This window comes from Coffea eugenioides, chromosome 5 (assembly GCF_003713205.1).
Source record: "Coffea eugenioides isolate CCC68of chromosome 5, Ceug_1.0, whole genome shotgun sequence".
NCBI lineage: Eukaryota > Viridiplantae > Streptophyta > Magnoliopsida > Gentianales > Rubiaceae > Coffea > Coffea eugenioides.
The window spans coordinates 41,615,681-41,633,320 of NC_040039.1; positions in this window are offsets into that span (position 1 = coordinate 41,615,681).

Consider the following 17,640-nt stretch of genomic DNA (forward strand, 5'->3'; position numbering starts at 1 on the left):
AGATGAAAGTACATTTTTTAAGCCAATCCCACTATATGTGTGTATATATCTATACATATAAGAATGTAAGTGAAAGCTTTTAAACTCGAAACTTCTTATTTGCATTTCATTCTCTCGTACCATTCAACTCATCCCTTCTTTTTACTCCCACTACATTTAGTATAATTTTTTATTTTTAAAAAACAAAGTTTACCAATTCTAATGGGTTTGTTACATATTTACATTCTGAATTTTCTTGATTTGCCAAAAAGACTTAGCGTCAACCCAAATATACCTCGTCTATCTGATATATTGGCATATACGTACTACTCGTCTTTGTCACTCATTTTTTGCACATCATGATTACATCTCAACGAATCAAACCGTCAAATTTTCTTATTCCCAATGCATTTCGACCACTTCTATTGGTTTTTGTTAATTGGCCGACAGAGTTATAACACAAAAATCCAAATACAGGGTTGTTGGATTCTGGGAAGAAACCAGTAGGAAGGCGCAGGAAATACTCTAGAACTCCTAGCTTTTAATTAAACTATAGCCCCCTCCCAAAAAAAAGACGTTTTTTTAACCCCCCAGCACCACCACCCCCCCCCCCGGCGAAAAAGACATGTTTATTTATATTTATCGCTGGTTATTTCATATCTGTTACTCTCTTTATGTTCTTATCATCCAAGCCTCTTATAACCAACCAACTTCAGCTTCAAAATAGCGACTAAGGAAGCACCATTTACATCGGAAACAAAGACAAAGAAAAGAAAATTCAAGTACTGCTATAACTCTATTTATATTAGATTGACTTGAATTACAGAAAAGTAGAAACATTATGTAAAAGAAACAGCAAATAACTCCTATTAATCTTTCAAGCATCAACTCTTCTCCAACTCCAAATATATGTATGCACATGTATGCGTGTGTTTGTGTGTGTATTTTTTCTTTACTTATTGCACTCAATATTTTTTTAATTGCAATCTATATATGTATTCCGCTGAATTTTTTATTGCATTTTAAATTTTAGTTTTTAATTACCTAAAAAACTATTCTAATTCAAAGCTTGCGTTTTGGAATAAGAATTTTTCAGTTACTCTTATTGTAAGTTTATATAAAAATTTGAAGTTATATGATATATTTGCTATTAGTTTATTTATTTGGTAATTGATTATGAAAAATTGATTCGCAAGACCCCGTCAAAGTCTTGCTTTCTGCAGTTGGGAAGACAGAGCAGATACCAACAAAAGTACTTTCATTACAAACGAAAGTCAGTAGTACTTGGGTGTGAATTTTCTCCAACTCCCTTTGATGTACTGTGTTTGTCTTCTGCTATTGACTAATGAATAATTGATCAACAGAGTCTTGATCCCGGCATGCCTTGGGTCTTTCCCGTGGCTTGCTACTCTCAATCTAAGGAATTTACTACGAAAGGGATTGCGCCAATCTAGATTCATGGAACCAAAAACTCTGCTTCATCAAAATTCTGCATATATAGCCTATTTATTTCTAGATGTACAGACACAAAACTGGTTTGATGATAACGCATAGTGTCGTTGGGTTCCATTGATCCTAGAAGTAACTAATAACACATTATTTAATATTCTTGTTTGGGTATCATGATCACGTCTTCCTGGCAACTTTGTATTTTTATTACTTGGTTTGTACTTTGAATATATTCGCTACATGAGCAATGTGAACGATCAGTATAAGTAAACGTGAACGGTCATTAAGTTTTAACATCTAAAGGAGCGCATGTTGTATCCTTCTATTTGTGGTTGGCACTTTGGGGCGCATTTCAACAAGCTTTTCACTGTTTTATAGCGCTTCCTTGCAGTGATTTCAGCTTTTTGAATTCTCAATACAGCCTTTCAAAGCAATAAGAGCGCTAGACAGTCCCACCACTTTATTAAAGCAATTTTATGATTGTTTCTTCCGATTGAATATTGTCATGATGCTACAATAATGAATAATCTTGAGGTTCTTCATCAACCGTTTAACTGCTAAAAAGATCAAAAAGTATAATAAAATCATTATCGTTTTATCCTGTGGTTTTGCATTTATCACACCTTATTGTCCACTAATATCGACTTAACCACTCGTGGTTTTATATAAAGTGAAAAATGGATGTAAAATATCATCAGTTGCATTGTGGTTGATTCAAATGCGCTCTAGAAACATGTGAATCATGAAAGAAGGAATGTACGTGTTGAAAATTATATATTGGTGAATCTCCCAAGGTTTCACATTCGACCCCCTTTGTAATTTATCTATAGTTTTATGTAAAGTGGTTTGGCACTTATGATGTGCATTATTTAAATAAGTGAAAATTACACATATCCTCTTATAGTTTCACCTATTATCAATATTTAAAATATCCCCTTCATCCCCGTATGATTTCATGCACGGTGGAAACTTGGCGGAAGATAGCCTATGTAGCGTTGTTAATTGATATACCAATAATGCCCTTATTTAAACACTAAATCGAACAAACGACTTAATTACCTTACATAATGATTATGCAGAGGAATGAAAAACTAGAAGGGATAAAGGGGACACTCATAGGGAATTAAGTGGATATTTCAATTCCACCACACATACTTTTGGAGAGCATCTGATTTAATTGTCATAGTCGATGGTGCATTCCATCCATTTTCAACTTTACGTAAATCCATTGAGAGGTTATATGGTTATCTTGAAACTTTAAAGAAGTCATATGACTTTATGTAAAACTACAAGGAAATTATATGTAATTTACTCTATGAACAAGAACATAACTGGGATTTTCAATTATGTCATTACTGAAGGTGCTTTCTATCTGGTTTCTACTTGACATGAATCCATTGGAGGTTAAGTAAACATTTTTGAAGAATGAAAGGATTAGGTAATAAAGCTTGATCAAGAACACCTAGGAAAATCGATTCTTGAAGGAGTGTTAAGAAGCACAATACACTTTACTCCCCATGTGGTATAGTTATTTTTCACATAATCCCCCTATAATTTTAAAAGTTATATATAATCCCCTCGAAATTTGGATTAAATTGTCAAAGTGCCGGAAATGATCATTCGTAACGGAACTTATAAAAATGTCTAAATTACCCTTGTTTAAAAACTAAAATGGCTGAAATGACCAAAATATATTAATATAATATGCATAACACTATGGTATTATGTTTTACCATATAACCCTCTTATGGATTAATGTTTTACCATATAATTCCCTTATGATTTTCAAAATATATACATAACTCCCTGTGATTAATAAATAATTTTCAACTTTATATAGGAGTATTTTTGACATTTTAGTTGACTCTATTCATCAAGACAGCAAACAATATGACATCGAATGATAAAATTATCATATCAGGAATAAATTGGGAAATCTATTCTACAATGTCTATTGATAGGTTGCAATTTATTCATTTATTTATTATTAATTTCCCCTATTACCTGACTTGATATGGATTAACTGCTGGATTCTACTCATTTTTCTTAATTTGCACTTATTTCAGGGAGTAGATCAAAACTACCACAATTACTGCTATTTTGACAGTCATCAGGAAAGAAATTAAATAGAAGGCTTGCAGGGGCATTTTTGGAAGAAGGGACACGAGCCCTTTTCGGTCATTTTGACTAAAGTGTTCTTCTGCCTGGAGCCGCCGCACGGAGCATGAGGATATAAGAGAAAATTGTGCAGAAGAAGGGGCGGCTAGCTTAGCTTAGAATTTCTTTATTCCCTTTTAAATTTTGGATTAGGAACTGGGGCGCATGGCAGGAGATCTGAGCTCTGGTTCTCGACTTTTCTTTGTAGTTTATTGTAGCTTTTGTCTCCACGCATGTCAGGAGATTGGAGGCTTTCTTCTTTGACTTTTCCACCTTGTACCTTTTGAGTGGCTTCGCTCTACGGATGCTAGGAACAATAAAGAGATTCAATTGTTACCTGTGACTTTCATTTGCTTTCTAATTGTTCGACGAATTGCGGCTTCCTGAAATGCAGACAATGGTCGTGACTTTTGCTAAAATTTCCAGTGGACTTAGTTCATCAAATATGAACTAATTTCCTCACTCTAGTCAGAAAACAACGGATGCTTTGGGTCGCCTAAAATTGTGAGATCGATTTAATTTAATCTTTTTCTTTTATTTATTGGTATTCGCATATTCCTTGATTGCTATGCTTATGGTTATTCAACTAATTGATTGTCTTGGATCCGGATAATTAATTGATTTGATAATCTATTGTCAATTAGGGCATTAAATCCGTAATTGTTTAATTGCCTTAAATTAGTGACAACTGGCACGATTAGATTTGTGTCAGCGGGATACGCGGGCTAATCTGAAATAATCCTGGTAGTGCGTTATTTGGTTAGAATAGGGCTCCTCTAATACGTAAGGCAATTGGAGAATTAAATCTTACGGGCGTACCTAGGATTATTTTCCTAATTAGAGCAGTGATTAACGGGCGTACCTTGATCACCGACACAGTAAGGGGGGGTTGACTGTCATCGCTTGTTTGACAGTTATAACCTATTTATCAGTAAATAATTGGAATTGGCTTTGCATCAATAATCAATTAGGTGAACCATTGCTGAAGTTATTTCTTGGCTAGATCTTTAATTAATATTATCTGGATTTTAGTGAATTGCCATTTGGTTTTTAGTTGTCTACTTTATTTTATTTTTAATTATTTTCTTGTGTTAATTGATTTAGACTTCTAATTATTGTTACTCTAAGTTCAGTGAATTGTTGTTTAATTTCTAGTTAGTTATTTATTTTTATTTCCTTATTTGAATTTATTTGATTGTCGTCGTCTCTACAAAATCACCCCTTGTGTTATCTTGGATTTCTTAAGAGACAAATATACCCAATCCCTGAGGATACGACCCTACTTGCCCTGTCTATAACTTCATAATTATTTGTGAAAAAATAACCATCCCATTCGGGTATATCGGATCAAGCAAACTCTTCGAGAACAGGGTGAATCAAGTAACTCATTGCACACCTAAAGTTCCTGCTCCAGTACTTGGAATTGGGTTTTGGTCATTTTAACTGGCAATTAGGTTTAATTTTATTATTGTGCAGGCTTCGACACCCTGTCAATTTTTGGTGCCGTTGCCGGGGACTGGCGTTATTATTTGTTTCTTTTTAAATTCATTTTTGATATAAATTTCTGATATTTTTCTAGTGTATGCCTCGGTTTTCTCGAACAGGTGAATTAATTTTTGACCTTGAGGTAGAGAAGACTGCACGTAGAACAAGAAAAGAGACCAGACAACTCAGGGAGGAGCACTCGAGTGCTACATCTCAGAGACCTGAGCCAGAAGTTGAACCAACAGATTCATTTGGTGACACTTCGAGTGACTCGGAGCAAGAAGAAATCCCCATGACTAATGCACGAACATTAAGGGAGTTGGCTGCTCCTGATTTAAATCAGCAGCCTCTATGCATTACTTTCCCCACTTTAAATGATAACACTCCATTTGAGTTAAAATCTGGTCTGATTTATCTTTTACCCTCTTTTCATGGTTTACCAGGTGAAGAGCCGTATAAGCATCTGCATGAGTTTGATGTCGTGTGCAATAGTATGAAGCCCCCAGGCATTACAGAAGTGCAGATAAAAATGAGGGCATTCCCCTTTTCCTTGAATGATTCTGCAAAGGACTGGTTGTACTACCTGCCACCAGGTAGCATCACCACGTGGGACCAATTGAAGAAAAAATTTTTAGATAAATATTTTCCTGCGTCCAGGGTTGCAAGGCTAAGGAAAGAAATTTGCGAGATCAAGCATCATCCAGGGGAGTCACTCTATGAGTATTAGGAACGGTTCAAGAAGTTGTGCAGCAAGTGCCCCCAACACCAAATAAGTAAGCAGTTGCTCATACAGTATTTTTATGAGGGGCTCCTTTTCAGAGATAGGAGCATAATTGATGCTGCAAGTGGAGGGGCACTGGTGAACAAAACCCGTCGGGAAGCACGGGAGTTAATAGAGGGGATGACAGAGAATTCACAACAATTCGGTACGAGGGAGGATATCCCAATACGCAAGGTGAATGAGGTAGAGACATCCTCTATCCAGCAGCAGCTAACTGAGTTGACCTCGTTTGTTAGGCAACTGGCTGTACGAAATGCATCTCAGACCAAGGTGTGCGGGATTTGCACTGGTATGGGTCACTCTGCAGACATGTGTCCAATGATTCAGGAAGAAACTGCAGAACAGGTGAACATGGCTGGCCACGTGCCCACGCCAAGAAAGCAGTACGACCCTTATTCTAGCACCTACAATCCCGAGTGGAGAGATCATCCCAACCTCAGTTATGGAGGAAATAGGCAGCCCAACTTTGCACCGAACAGGCAGTCTAATTTCGTGCCAAATAAGCAACCAAGGTACCAGCAGCAATACCAACCCCGACCACCTCCGCCCCCAAGCTCTGGTTCATCTTTGGAGGAGATGATGAAACAAATGATGGCAACCATTATGCAAAATCAGCAAAGGACAGACTCCGAAATGTAGGACATAAGGAATCAAATAAGTCAAATGGCCACAACAATCAACCGTTTGGATTCCCAGAACCAAGGTAAATTGCCATCTCAGCCTGAATTAAATCCGAAGAACGTGAGTGTAATGACCCTAAGGAGCGGGAAGGAAATTCAAGGGCCTGAACCTGTGATCCCTAAGGATAAGGATGAGAAAAAGATCGAAAATGAGCTTAAGAGGGAGGACAGCAATGGTGCAGGTCAAAAGGTACTTCCAGACCCAGTAATTACAGTTAAAACTAATCCGCTTTCTTTTCCTAGCAGGTTAGAAAAATCGAAAAATCAGGATAAGGAGAAGGAGATCTTGGAGGTGTTTCGTAAGGTAGAGATAAATATCCCCCTCTTAGACGCAATCAAACAGGTACCAAAATATGTCAAGTTCCTAAGAGACCTGTGTGTCAACCGAAGGCGGTTAAGGGGAGATGAAAGGGTCATTGTTGGGGAGAATGTGTCAGCGGTCCTGTTTACCCAAGTGCGGGGACCCAGGTATGTTTACTATCCCCTGTAGGATAGGCAACACTGTGATTAGAAGAACCATGTTGGATCTGGGAGTATCAATTAATGTCATGCCTAAATCTATCTATGCTTCTCTAAAACTAGGTCCATTAAAAGAAACTGGGATAATTATTCAATTAACTGACCGAACCAATGCATATCCTGATGGGTTGGTTGAAGATGTGTTGGTAAAAGTTAATGATTTGGTGTTTCCAACTGATTTTTATGTACTTGATATGGATGATGATCACTCACCCGATCCCTCACCTTTATTATTACGTAGACCCTTTATGAGCACAGCACAAACAAAAATTGATGTTAATAAGGGTACCTTATCCATGGAATTTGATGGAGAAATTGTGCACTTTAATATTTTTGATACTATGAAATATCCCTCAAACTCCAACTTTAGCTCAATTTTCTCTGTGAGTGCTATTGACCCTGCGGTGCAGGAAGTATTTGAAACTGTTGGCAGGGATGAGTTGGAGGTGGTTTTGACCAAGCACCTCGAGTTTGAGACAGCTCTTGAGGTGGAGTGGAGTGAAGATTTAAAATGCACGATAGGAGCATTACACTCATTGCCAACCTCCACAAAAAGGTACGAAGTTTCACCTATGTTCATTCCCGAACCTCACCAGAGGGTATTGCCATCGGTGGTGCAGGCGCCTATTTTGGAGTTGAAACCCTTACCAGAGCATCTGAAGTATGCATATCTGGATGACAACGAGACACTCCCGGTGATTATCTCATCGGCACTGTCAAAAATCCAGGAGGAGAAACTGATTCGGGTCCTTAGAGAGTATAAAGAGGCGATAGGTTGGACAATCGTAGACATTAAGGGGATCAGTCCAGCCATCTGTATGCACCGGATTAGACTGGAAGAGGATGCTAAACCTGTTCGGCAGGCTCAAAGGAGGCTCAATCCCCTTATGATAGAAGTGGTGAAGAAAGAAATTTTGAAATTACTATATGTGGGGATTATTTTTGCAATATCAGATAGTCCTTGGGTGAGCCCGGTCCAGATAGTCCCGAAGAAGGCAGGAGTGACGGTGGAAGCCAACCAAACGGGTGAACTCGTGCCAGTGCGCAAATCCACTGGATGGAGGCAGTGTATTGACTATCGTAGGCTAAATGCCGTCACAAAAAAAGGACCATTTTCCTCTCCCTTTCATTGACCAAATGGTTGAACGATTGGCTTGTAGAGCTTATTATTGCTTTTTGGATGGATTTTCAGGATATTTTCAGATAGCGATTGCACCAGAGGATCAAGAGAAGACAACCTTCACGTGCCCGTTCGGGACCTTTGTTTATAGACGAATGCCATTCGGATTGTGCAATGCACCTGCAACATTCCAGAGGTGTATGGTAAGTATTTTTTCTGAATATGTGGAGAAAATAATTGAAGTTTTCATGGATGATTTCAGTGTGTATGGTGATAGTTTTGATACATATCTAGATAATCTGAAATTGATCCTGATAAGGTGTATAGAGACTAATCTTGTGCTCAATTGAGAAAAATGTCATTTTATGGTTGACCACGGGATAGTCTTAGATCATGTTGTGTCGTCTAAGGGTATTGAAGTTGACAGGGCGAAAATAGATATTATATCTGCTTTGCCTTACCCAGCGAGTGTGCGGGATGTACGTTCTTTTCTTGGACATGCAGGTTTCTATCGAAGGTTCATCAAGAATTTTTCAAAAATTGGGGCCCCGTTGTTCCAACTCTTACAAAAGGAGGTGACCTTCGAATTCAATGACAAATGTGAGAAAGCCTTCGTCAAATTGAAAGAGTTGTTGACCTCACCCCCAATCATCCAGCCCCCTGACTGGAGTCTACCATTTGAGATCATGTGCGATGCCAGTGATCATGCTGTAGGGGCTGTGCTGGGGCAAAGAATGGGAAAGGCAGCCCATGTCATCTACTATGCGTCCCGAGCATTGAACGGAGCTCAACTGAATTACTCCACTACTGAGAAGGAGCTTCTAGCAGTAATTTTTGCTTTAGAAAAATTCAGGTTATATTTGTTAGGTGCTAAAGTAATTGTATTTTCTGATCATGCAGCATTAAGGTACCTAATGACCAAGAAGGATGCCAAACCGAGGCTCATCAGGTGGATATTGCTACTGCAGGAATTTGACTTAGAGATGAGGGATAAAAAAGGCTCAGAGAATCTAGTAACTGACCATTTGAGTCACATACCAGTTGGGGAGGAGAGCGAGCCGTTGAAAAATGCATTCCCTGAAGAGCATTTATTTTCCTTAAATTCTCAATTGCCTTGGTATGCTGATTTAGTCAATTATCTAGTAACGGGTAATTTTCCTGCAGGTTAGCCAAAATCGAAGAGGGATAAATTGAAGAGCGACGCCAAGTACTTCATTTGGGATGACCTGTACCTGTGGAAGAGATGTGCAGATCAAGTGATACGGAGATGTGAAAGTGAAGTGGAATTTCAATCGATTTTAGCTTTTTGTCATACTTTTGCATGTGGAGGTCATTTTGGACCCAAGAGAACTGCTCATAAGGTTTTAGAAAGTGAATTTTATTGGCCTTTATTGTTTAAGGATGCCTATGTGTTCTGTAAGTCATGTGATCGCTGTCAAAGGGTAGGTAATATAGCCCGTAGAGATCATATGCCCCAAGTCCCGTTGATTTTTGTTGAAATTTTTTATGTTTGGGGTATAGATTTCATGGGGTCTTTTCCTACTTCCTTTGGTTTTATATATATTTTGCTGGCAGTTGATTATGTGTCTAAATGGGTGGAGGCTAAGACCACTAGGACTAATGACTCGAAAGTAGTTGCAGATTTTATCAGGTCTAATATTTTTGTGCGATTTGGAATGCCAAGAGCTATTGTCAGTGATAGGGAAATGCACTTCTGCAACAAAATCATAGCTGCGTTGTTTCGCAAGTATGGTGTACTCCACAGGGTCTCAAAGTCGTACCACCCTCAGACCAATGGTCAAGCAGAGGTATCGAACCGGGAAATCAAATCCATCTTGGAAAAAATGGTGCGCCCCGATAGGAAAGATTGGAGTCAACGGTTGGAAGATGCACTCTGGGCCTATCGGACGACGTACAAGACTCCAATAGGGATGTCGCCGTACAGGTTGGTATTTGGGAAGCCATGTCACCTTCCAGTGGAATTCGAGCACAAAGCTTTTTGGGCGATTAAGCAATGCAACATGAACTTAGAGGAGGCCGGTGCCCAACGAAAGTTGAAATTGCAAGAATTGGAGGAGATTCGGAACGAAACCTACGAAAATGCATTAATTTATAAGGAGAGAAGCCGGACATTTCATGATCAACAAATTTCAAGAAAAACCTTTGAAGTTGGTCAGAAGGTCCTCCTGTACCAATCTAGGCTCAAGCTATTCCCAGGTAAGTTACGTTCCCGTTGGATTGGACCTTTCACTGTGACTCACGTTTTTCCCTATGGTGCAGTTGAAATCCAGAGTGCTAAATCAGACAATAAGTTTGTGGTGAATGGACACCGTCTCAAACATTATTACGAAAGTTTTTCAAGTGGAGAAGTGGAGACAATAAGTCTAGACGCACCACCGTGTCCTAATCAGTGACACTTTACCATGTCTAGCCAAAGACATCAAAGAAAGGCGCTTATTGGGAGGTAACCCAATCTCTTTTAATTGTTTGTTTGATTTTGTGCGATAGTTAAATAGGTTTTCCTTGAATTGGACTGATTTTGGGTTTCAATTTTCATTTTTGCTGATTTGTAGGTGTTCGTCTGTCATGACGCGCCTGCGTGATAACGTATGGAGCGCTCACGGTCAGAATCGTTAGAAAGGGTTTCGATCCTTATGACGCGCCCGCGTCATGACGCATGGAGAACTCACGATCAGAATCGACAGAAGGGGTTCCTACCCTCTTGACGTGCCCACGTCACGTACGCGGGAACGGTAAGGATTCAAAAAAAAAAAAAAGAAGAGATTTTACAAAACAAAAAAAAAACACAAAAAAAGAAATAATAAGAATAAAATTTTCTCACCGTAGCTCAAATAGATTTTTTTTTTTTAAATTCGCTTTTTCTTTCTTTCTTTCTTGCTAGAACCACTTCCCCTCGCGTCTCTCTCTCTGGCTCTCCTTTTCCCCAGCTCCGCCGATCCGTCAAACAGGCTTGGAATCTGCGTGGCTCACATCTGTCGCTTCAATTAGTGCTTTAATTCAAGTAAGTTGTTGGAAATTGTCTGGATTTCGATAAACCTGGATCTCTGTGGCGAAGTTGGACTATTTCTGTGGTTGTGGGTTGCCTGGGGTGGTATTTGTGCCAGTTGAGCTATTCGTCACAATTGGGCAAATTTATTTCCATTGTTTGGGGTGTTCTGTCCATCGATTCCAGTTCTGCTTTCACAGGGGTCTATTTTAATTGCCTGTTGATTTAAATCATCGATGTGGAAAGAGCTTTATCTGTGATTTTGGGTCTATTTATTTGTGCGAGTCTCTGCCTCCTGTCCGGATTGATTTGCTCCCCGGATTGATTGTTAACTTCAGTGAACTGAGTTTCCACCTAAGGCTCCTTTACTTGCTTTGTTCCTTGGAATTTTAATCCTCTGTTGCTTTTCTTTAGAGGTTTGGAATCTTTCTGGTGCCTGGGTTAATACTTGGGGCTACGGCTTTACTACTGCTTTGCTTTGCTGTAGCATTTGGTGAAATTCCTGGGGACATTTGTTGAAATCTTAGTTGGCCCGCGTTTACTTTTGCCTGTGAGTTGGGGTTCTTATTACTTTTTGTTGGACATTGCATATTTTATTTTGCTGGTGGTTGGATATATATTTGGGGGTGATTGTTTTGCTGGTATTCTATCTTTGTTGCTTGCTCAGTGTGCGGGCAACTCTATATTTGGGCCCTGTGATCGTTGGAATCTATATATCTTGTTGGGTGAGTTGACTGTGGCAGCAATGGTGAGACCCAAGTCCTCCTCTAGGTCTAGGGCCTCTCAGTCTCAACCCCCTCCACAAGCCTCTATTCCTGTAAACTCACCTACCAACCTACCCTCCTCTTCTAGTGCTCGAACCCGTTTGGGTAGAGGTAGGGGTGCTCAGGTAGATACCCCGGCTCACTTTGGGAGGCACTTGACCTTCACCAGACCCGCTGATCAGCAGAGATACGCTAAGGTCTGTGAGAGGCGTATTATACCCTGCAAATCTTGTCAGAAAATCACTATGACTGCCTTGGGTATACGGGAGGAGGTCGATCAGATGTTTACCGCCATTGGGTGGCGCCCGTATCTTGATATCTCCTGCCCTGCTTTTGTTGAGCTGATTCGGGAGTTTTACTCCACCTTTGAGTTCGAGTTGCCTACGAGATACACCGTTGACACATCGAATGTCATTCATTTCCGTCTAATGGGTAGGGAGTTCAATTTCTCCATTACCCAGTTCAATCTGGCATTTGGATTTATCACGAGAGAGTATGCTGAAACTAGGGAGTATGCGGAGAGTGCCTGTGATTACATAGAGCCATTTCTCTCCCACTACCATGATGTGTGGGAGGAAATGCCAGTCGATCGGCACCGCTACGACCCTTCTAGGTCTAGGAGCTCCTTTCTTAAGGATCCTAGTGCCCGATACGTTCAGCGATTCTTAGCCTACAGCTACTCAGGGCGCAAGGACAGCTCCGGTATACTCTCTCGACCTGAGTTTTTCTTCCTCTGGAGTATGAAGAACAATATCAAGGTCAACTTGGGGTGTTGGTTGGCGGCTCAGTTCAAGACTGTTTTGACCAAGAAGAACAAACCTCTGATTCTTGGGTCCTACATCACCCACTTGGCGACGCAGTTGGGAGTTCTTAATCTGGAGGACCACGACTTACATTTGACTTTCGAGATGGAGCTCCTAGACGTGGACTGCTTAGAGAAAATGGGAGTCGTCGAGCGCCTGCCCAATGGTTTCCACCAGTTTACCCCTCCGGGACCAGTTCGAGCTCCGGGTACGCGGCCTTCGACACAGGCGGGGCCCTCTTCATTCCCTGGGTCGGGCGAGGACACTGCTGGACCGTCTGCCTCCGCCCCACCACCTCCACCACCTGGGGCTCCTGAATGGCAACAACTCCGGGAGCAGGTTCAGAATTTAGAGGCTCGGATGCTCAACGTTGACCTCAATGTAGCCGGCATAGCGCAGAATTTGGCGCAATTTTTGCATCATGCGGGTTTTCCTCCTCCATTTCCGCCTCGCCCACCACTTTGACCGGACTTCAGGGAAGTTTTGCTGTCCTCTCTCCCACTTTTGTTGCTTATTTGTCATATTGAGGACAATGTGTCCTATAGGTGTGGGGGGGGGTTTGCAATGAGGTGCCAGTGTTTTAGTTTTTAGTAATTTTTAGTTTTTAGGTGCTTCCTTAACTTTTAGTTTGTTCTTTGTTTATTTCCATTCAGTCATTTCCTTTCTTTCTAGTGATGAGCTGTCATGTGAATGCCAAAATTTGCTGGATTATTGCCTCTAATGCTACTTTTGCCAAGTTTTTTTTAAAAAAATAAATGTATATCGAGTTAATGTGGTTGGGTCCAAGACATCTCCTTGGTGAATATCGGACTGCTTGACTCTCTTGATTTCTTTGTTAACTTTTCTAAGTATAGGGAATGACTGTTGGCGTTTTAATGTGAACTGGTCCAATATTGACTCCAGTTCTCCATGTTTGGCAATAATGAGGCGAGCTGCTCCTATGCTTGGTTGTTAGTGTTGTTATTTCGCGTTTTTGCGTTGTTTGGCTGTGAATAAGCTTGACTGTACTCCGCTATTAGTTACTACTGAGTAACCGGGGATCTGCACCTAAAAGTGTCGATTCTCGCGTCAAAAAGTAGTACTTTTTATGAGTATGTGGTCGTATAGTGGTAGGAGTTGAGTAACCGGGCTCCTTCATCTAAAAATGTTGGAGTTCGCGTCAAAAGGCTCCAACGGCTAGAGACTAAGTCGTTTCGTGTTATTGTTATCAATTGTTACAAAAAAAAAAAAAAACAGAAAAGTGCAGGTTTGTAGTATGTTAGAGGTCAGCTTGTTGATTTATGGACTGAATATGGAGGCTTTGGTTAATATTTGGATTGTTTGCTGATAAATGTTATGCGCCATTCCTTTTTCTTAAATTAGCTAATTTGGAAATTGAAGGAGTTTGTAGTTTAAAAGCTAACCGGGGTGATGTTCTTTGGAGTTTTATCACTGATGCTTGATTTATGATTTTCTTGGTGTCTTGGCAATTTGATAGAAAGAGCAATGGCCATTATCAAATTTAGGTATCTGTTTACTATTCTTATGCTTGAGGACAAGCATGGTTTAGGTGTGGGGGGAATTGATAGGTTGCAATTTATTCATTTATTTTATTATTAATTTTCCCTATTACCTGACTTGATATGGATTAATTGCTGGATTCTACTCATTTTTCTTAATTTGCACTTATTTCAGGGAGTAGATCAAAACTACCACAATTACTGCTATTTTGACAATCATCGGGAAAGAAATTAAATAGAAGGCTTGCAGGGGCATTTTTGGAAGAAGGGACACGAGCCCTTTTCGGTCATTTTGACTAAAGTGTTCTTCTGCCTGGAGCCGCCGCACGGAGCATGAGGATATAAGAGAAAATTGTGCAGAAGAAGGGGCGGCTAGCTTAGCTTAGAATTTCTTTATTCCCTTTTAAATTTTGGATTAGGAACTGGGGCGCATGGCAGGAGATCTGAGCTCTGGTTCTCGACTTTTCTTTGTAGTTTATTGTAGCTTTTATCTCCACGCATGTCAGGAGATTGGAGGCTTTCTTCTTTGACTTTTCCGCCTTGTACCTTTTGAGTGGCTTCGCTCTACGGATGCTAGGAACAATAAAGAGATTCAATTGTTACCTGTGACTTTCATTTGCTTTCTAATTGTTCGACGAATTGCAGCTTCCTAAAATGCAGACAATGGCCGTGACTTTTGCTAAAATTTCCAGTGGACTTAGTTCATCAAATATGAACTAATTTCCTCACTCTAGTCAGGAAACAACGGATGCTTTGGGTCGCCTAAAATTGTGAGATCGATTTAATTTAATCTTTTTCTTTTATTTATTGGTATTCGCATATTCCTTGATTACTATGCTTATGGTTATTCAACTAATTGATTGTTTTGGATCCGGATAATTAATTGATTTGATAATCTATTGTCAATTAGGGCATTAAATCCGTAATTGTTTAATTGCCTTAAATTAGTGACAACTGGCACGATTAGATTTGTGTCAGCGGGATACGCGGGCTAATCTGAAATAATCCTGGTAGTGCGTTATTTGGTTAGAATAGGGCTCCTCTAATACGTAAGGCAATTGGGGAATTAAATCTTACGGGCGTACCTAGGATTATTTTCCTAATTAGAGCAGTGATTAACAGGCGTACCTTGATCACCGACACAGTAAGAGGGGGGTTGACTGTCATCACTTGTTTGACAGTTATAACCTATTTATCAGTAAATAATTGGAATTGGCTTTGCATCAATGATCAATTAGGTGAACCATTGCTGAAGTTATTTCTTGGCTAGATCTTTAATTAATATTATCTTGATTTTAGTGAATTGCCATTTGGTTTTTAGTTGTCTACTTTATTTTATTTTTAATTGTTTTCTTGTGTTAATTGATTTAGGCTTGTAATTATTGTTACTCTAAGTTCAGTGAATTGTTGTTTAATTTCTAGTTAGTTATTTATTTTTATTTCCTTATTTGAATTTATTTGATTGTCGTCGTCTCTACAAAATCACCCCTTGTGTTACCTTGGATTTCTTAAGAGACAAATATACTCAGTCTCTGAGGATACAACCCTACTTGCTCTGTCTATAAATTCATAATTATTTGTGAAAAAATAACCATCCCATTCGGGTATATCGGATCAAGCAAACTCTTCGGGAACAGGGTGAATCAAGTAACCCATTGCACACCTAAAGTCCCTGCTCCAGTACTTGGAATTGGATTTTGGTCATTTTAACTGGCAATTAGGTTTAATTTTATTATTGTGCAGGCTTTGACAAGGCCATCAAGTTGAAATTTTAATTTCATTAGGTAGCTTTCCAATTTCCACAAGACTTAATCCTGTCATGCATGCTCTCCAATTCGTAGAGAACCTAAAATTTGATGTCAAATTGTTGATCTAGCGATGAATACTTTATATTTCTTCGTTTTGGGCTAAGGAAGTAAATTGAGAGTATCTTTCTTTTACAAAAAAAAAAAAAAAACTACTTTTAGTTTTTTTCTCTCTTTGTGTTTTAAGACATATATGTAACATAAAAAAAAAAGGAACAAACTGATTAATGTGCAGCTGTTAATCAAACCCTACATATCCATTTGTGTAAGATTTGGTAATCCTTTTTAGTTAAAAAACACAATTTTATTCCATGAAATCTGCTCTAATCATACATGTTACATATACAGTAAATTTGAAGAATCACTAGATTTGCTAATCTAAAAAATAATGAAGATTATATTATGAAACTCTAACAAATTTTGAATTTAAATAAATCACCAGCAATCCAATAAAATTTGTACATGTCAACACTAGATTTACTATTCAATTGGTTCAAGCTTAAATTCGATGCTGAGATTTGATGAAATGATCCAAGAAATCAAGATCCAACATACAAATACTTTTAAAAAAAAAAATCTTAGATCCAATACAAAAGACAAAAAGCTAAAAAAAATATAGAATACAAATAAATTGTGATCTTATTGCCTACAATTTAGTGACACAAGTTATTCTTTGGGATGGGTTAAATCCATACTCCTACAATCTAAATTCACACCCTTAATGCACTAATGACTTGGACTGCGAGTACTGATAAATTGTACTATTAGTATTAAAAGTTATACCCAATATAGATTTGGGTCATAGGGGTGTAGATTAAGTATCACCTATGTTCTTTTCATGTGCATTTGACAATGTATTGTTTCACCTGATAATTGAGTGTAAAATGACTGGATCACAGTCCATAACTTCGAGGAAAGTTAGGGACTGATCTCAACCACAAAATGGTTTTCAAGCCAACTTGTTACCAGCAAATCCAAAGTCCAGTCAATATTTCTCATACCAAGAATTTTTTCTAATTTTTTTAATTTAGCACCTATTATTATTATTATTATTATTATTTTGTCAATCATCATCCTTACTTCTACTCTATCCTAATCTTGCAACTTGGTAAATTGGGTTCGCATTCTTGCAAGGCAGATTGTGAACGAGGGACGACAGCGGTACTTGCCCTCTGTGTAAACTGTATTTGAGGAGTTGATACTCCAGTACTAAAATTTTTTTTTCTTTCTTGGGATAAAAAATTCTTGCATGACGAATTATCTTAATATTTGCTCTACCATTTTCTAATCCAGTTAATTTTTTTACAAAAAAAAAAAAAGAAGATTGAATCAGTTATTCAACCAAATTAGGATACCCAACCTGGTCTATTTACTTCCAAAGTTGGCTCTACGAAAATGACTCGGTCTATACTAAAGTAGGTTAATTAAATTGGAAATTGACATAACTCATAAGATAAGCTAGCAGTTTAACTTAATAATGAGGAACTAAGAAATGGGAAGCAATATAAGTCTGATCAATAGAATTAAGTACGGAGCTATAGCTATTGGTATAAACATAACCATTGGTGGTTCATTTCAAGTTGCAACCGATC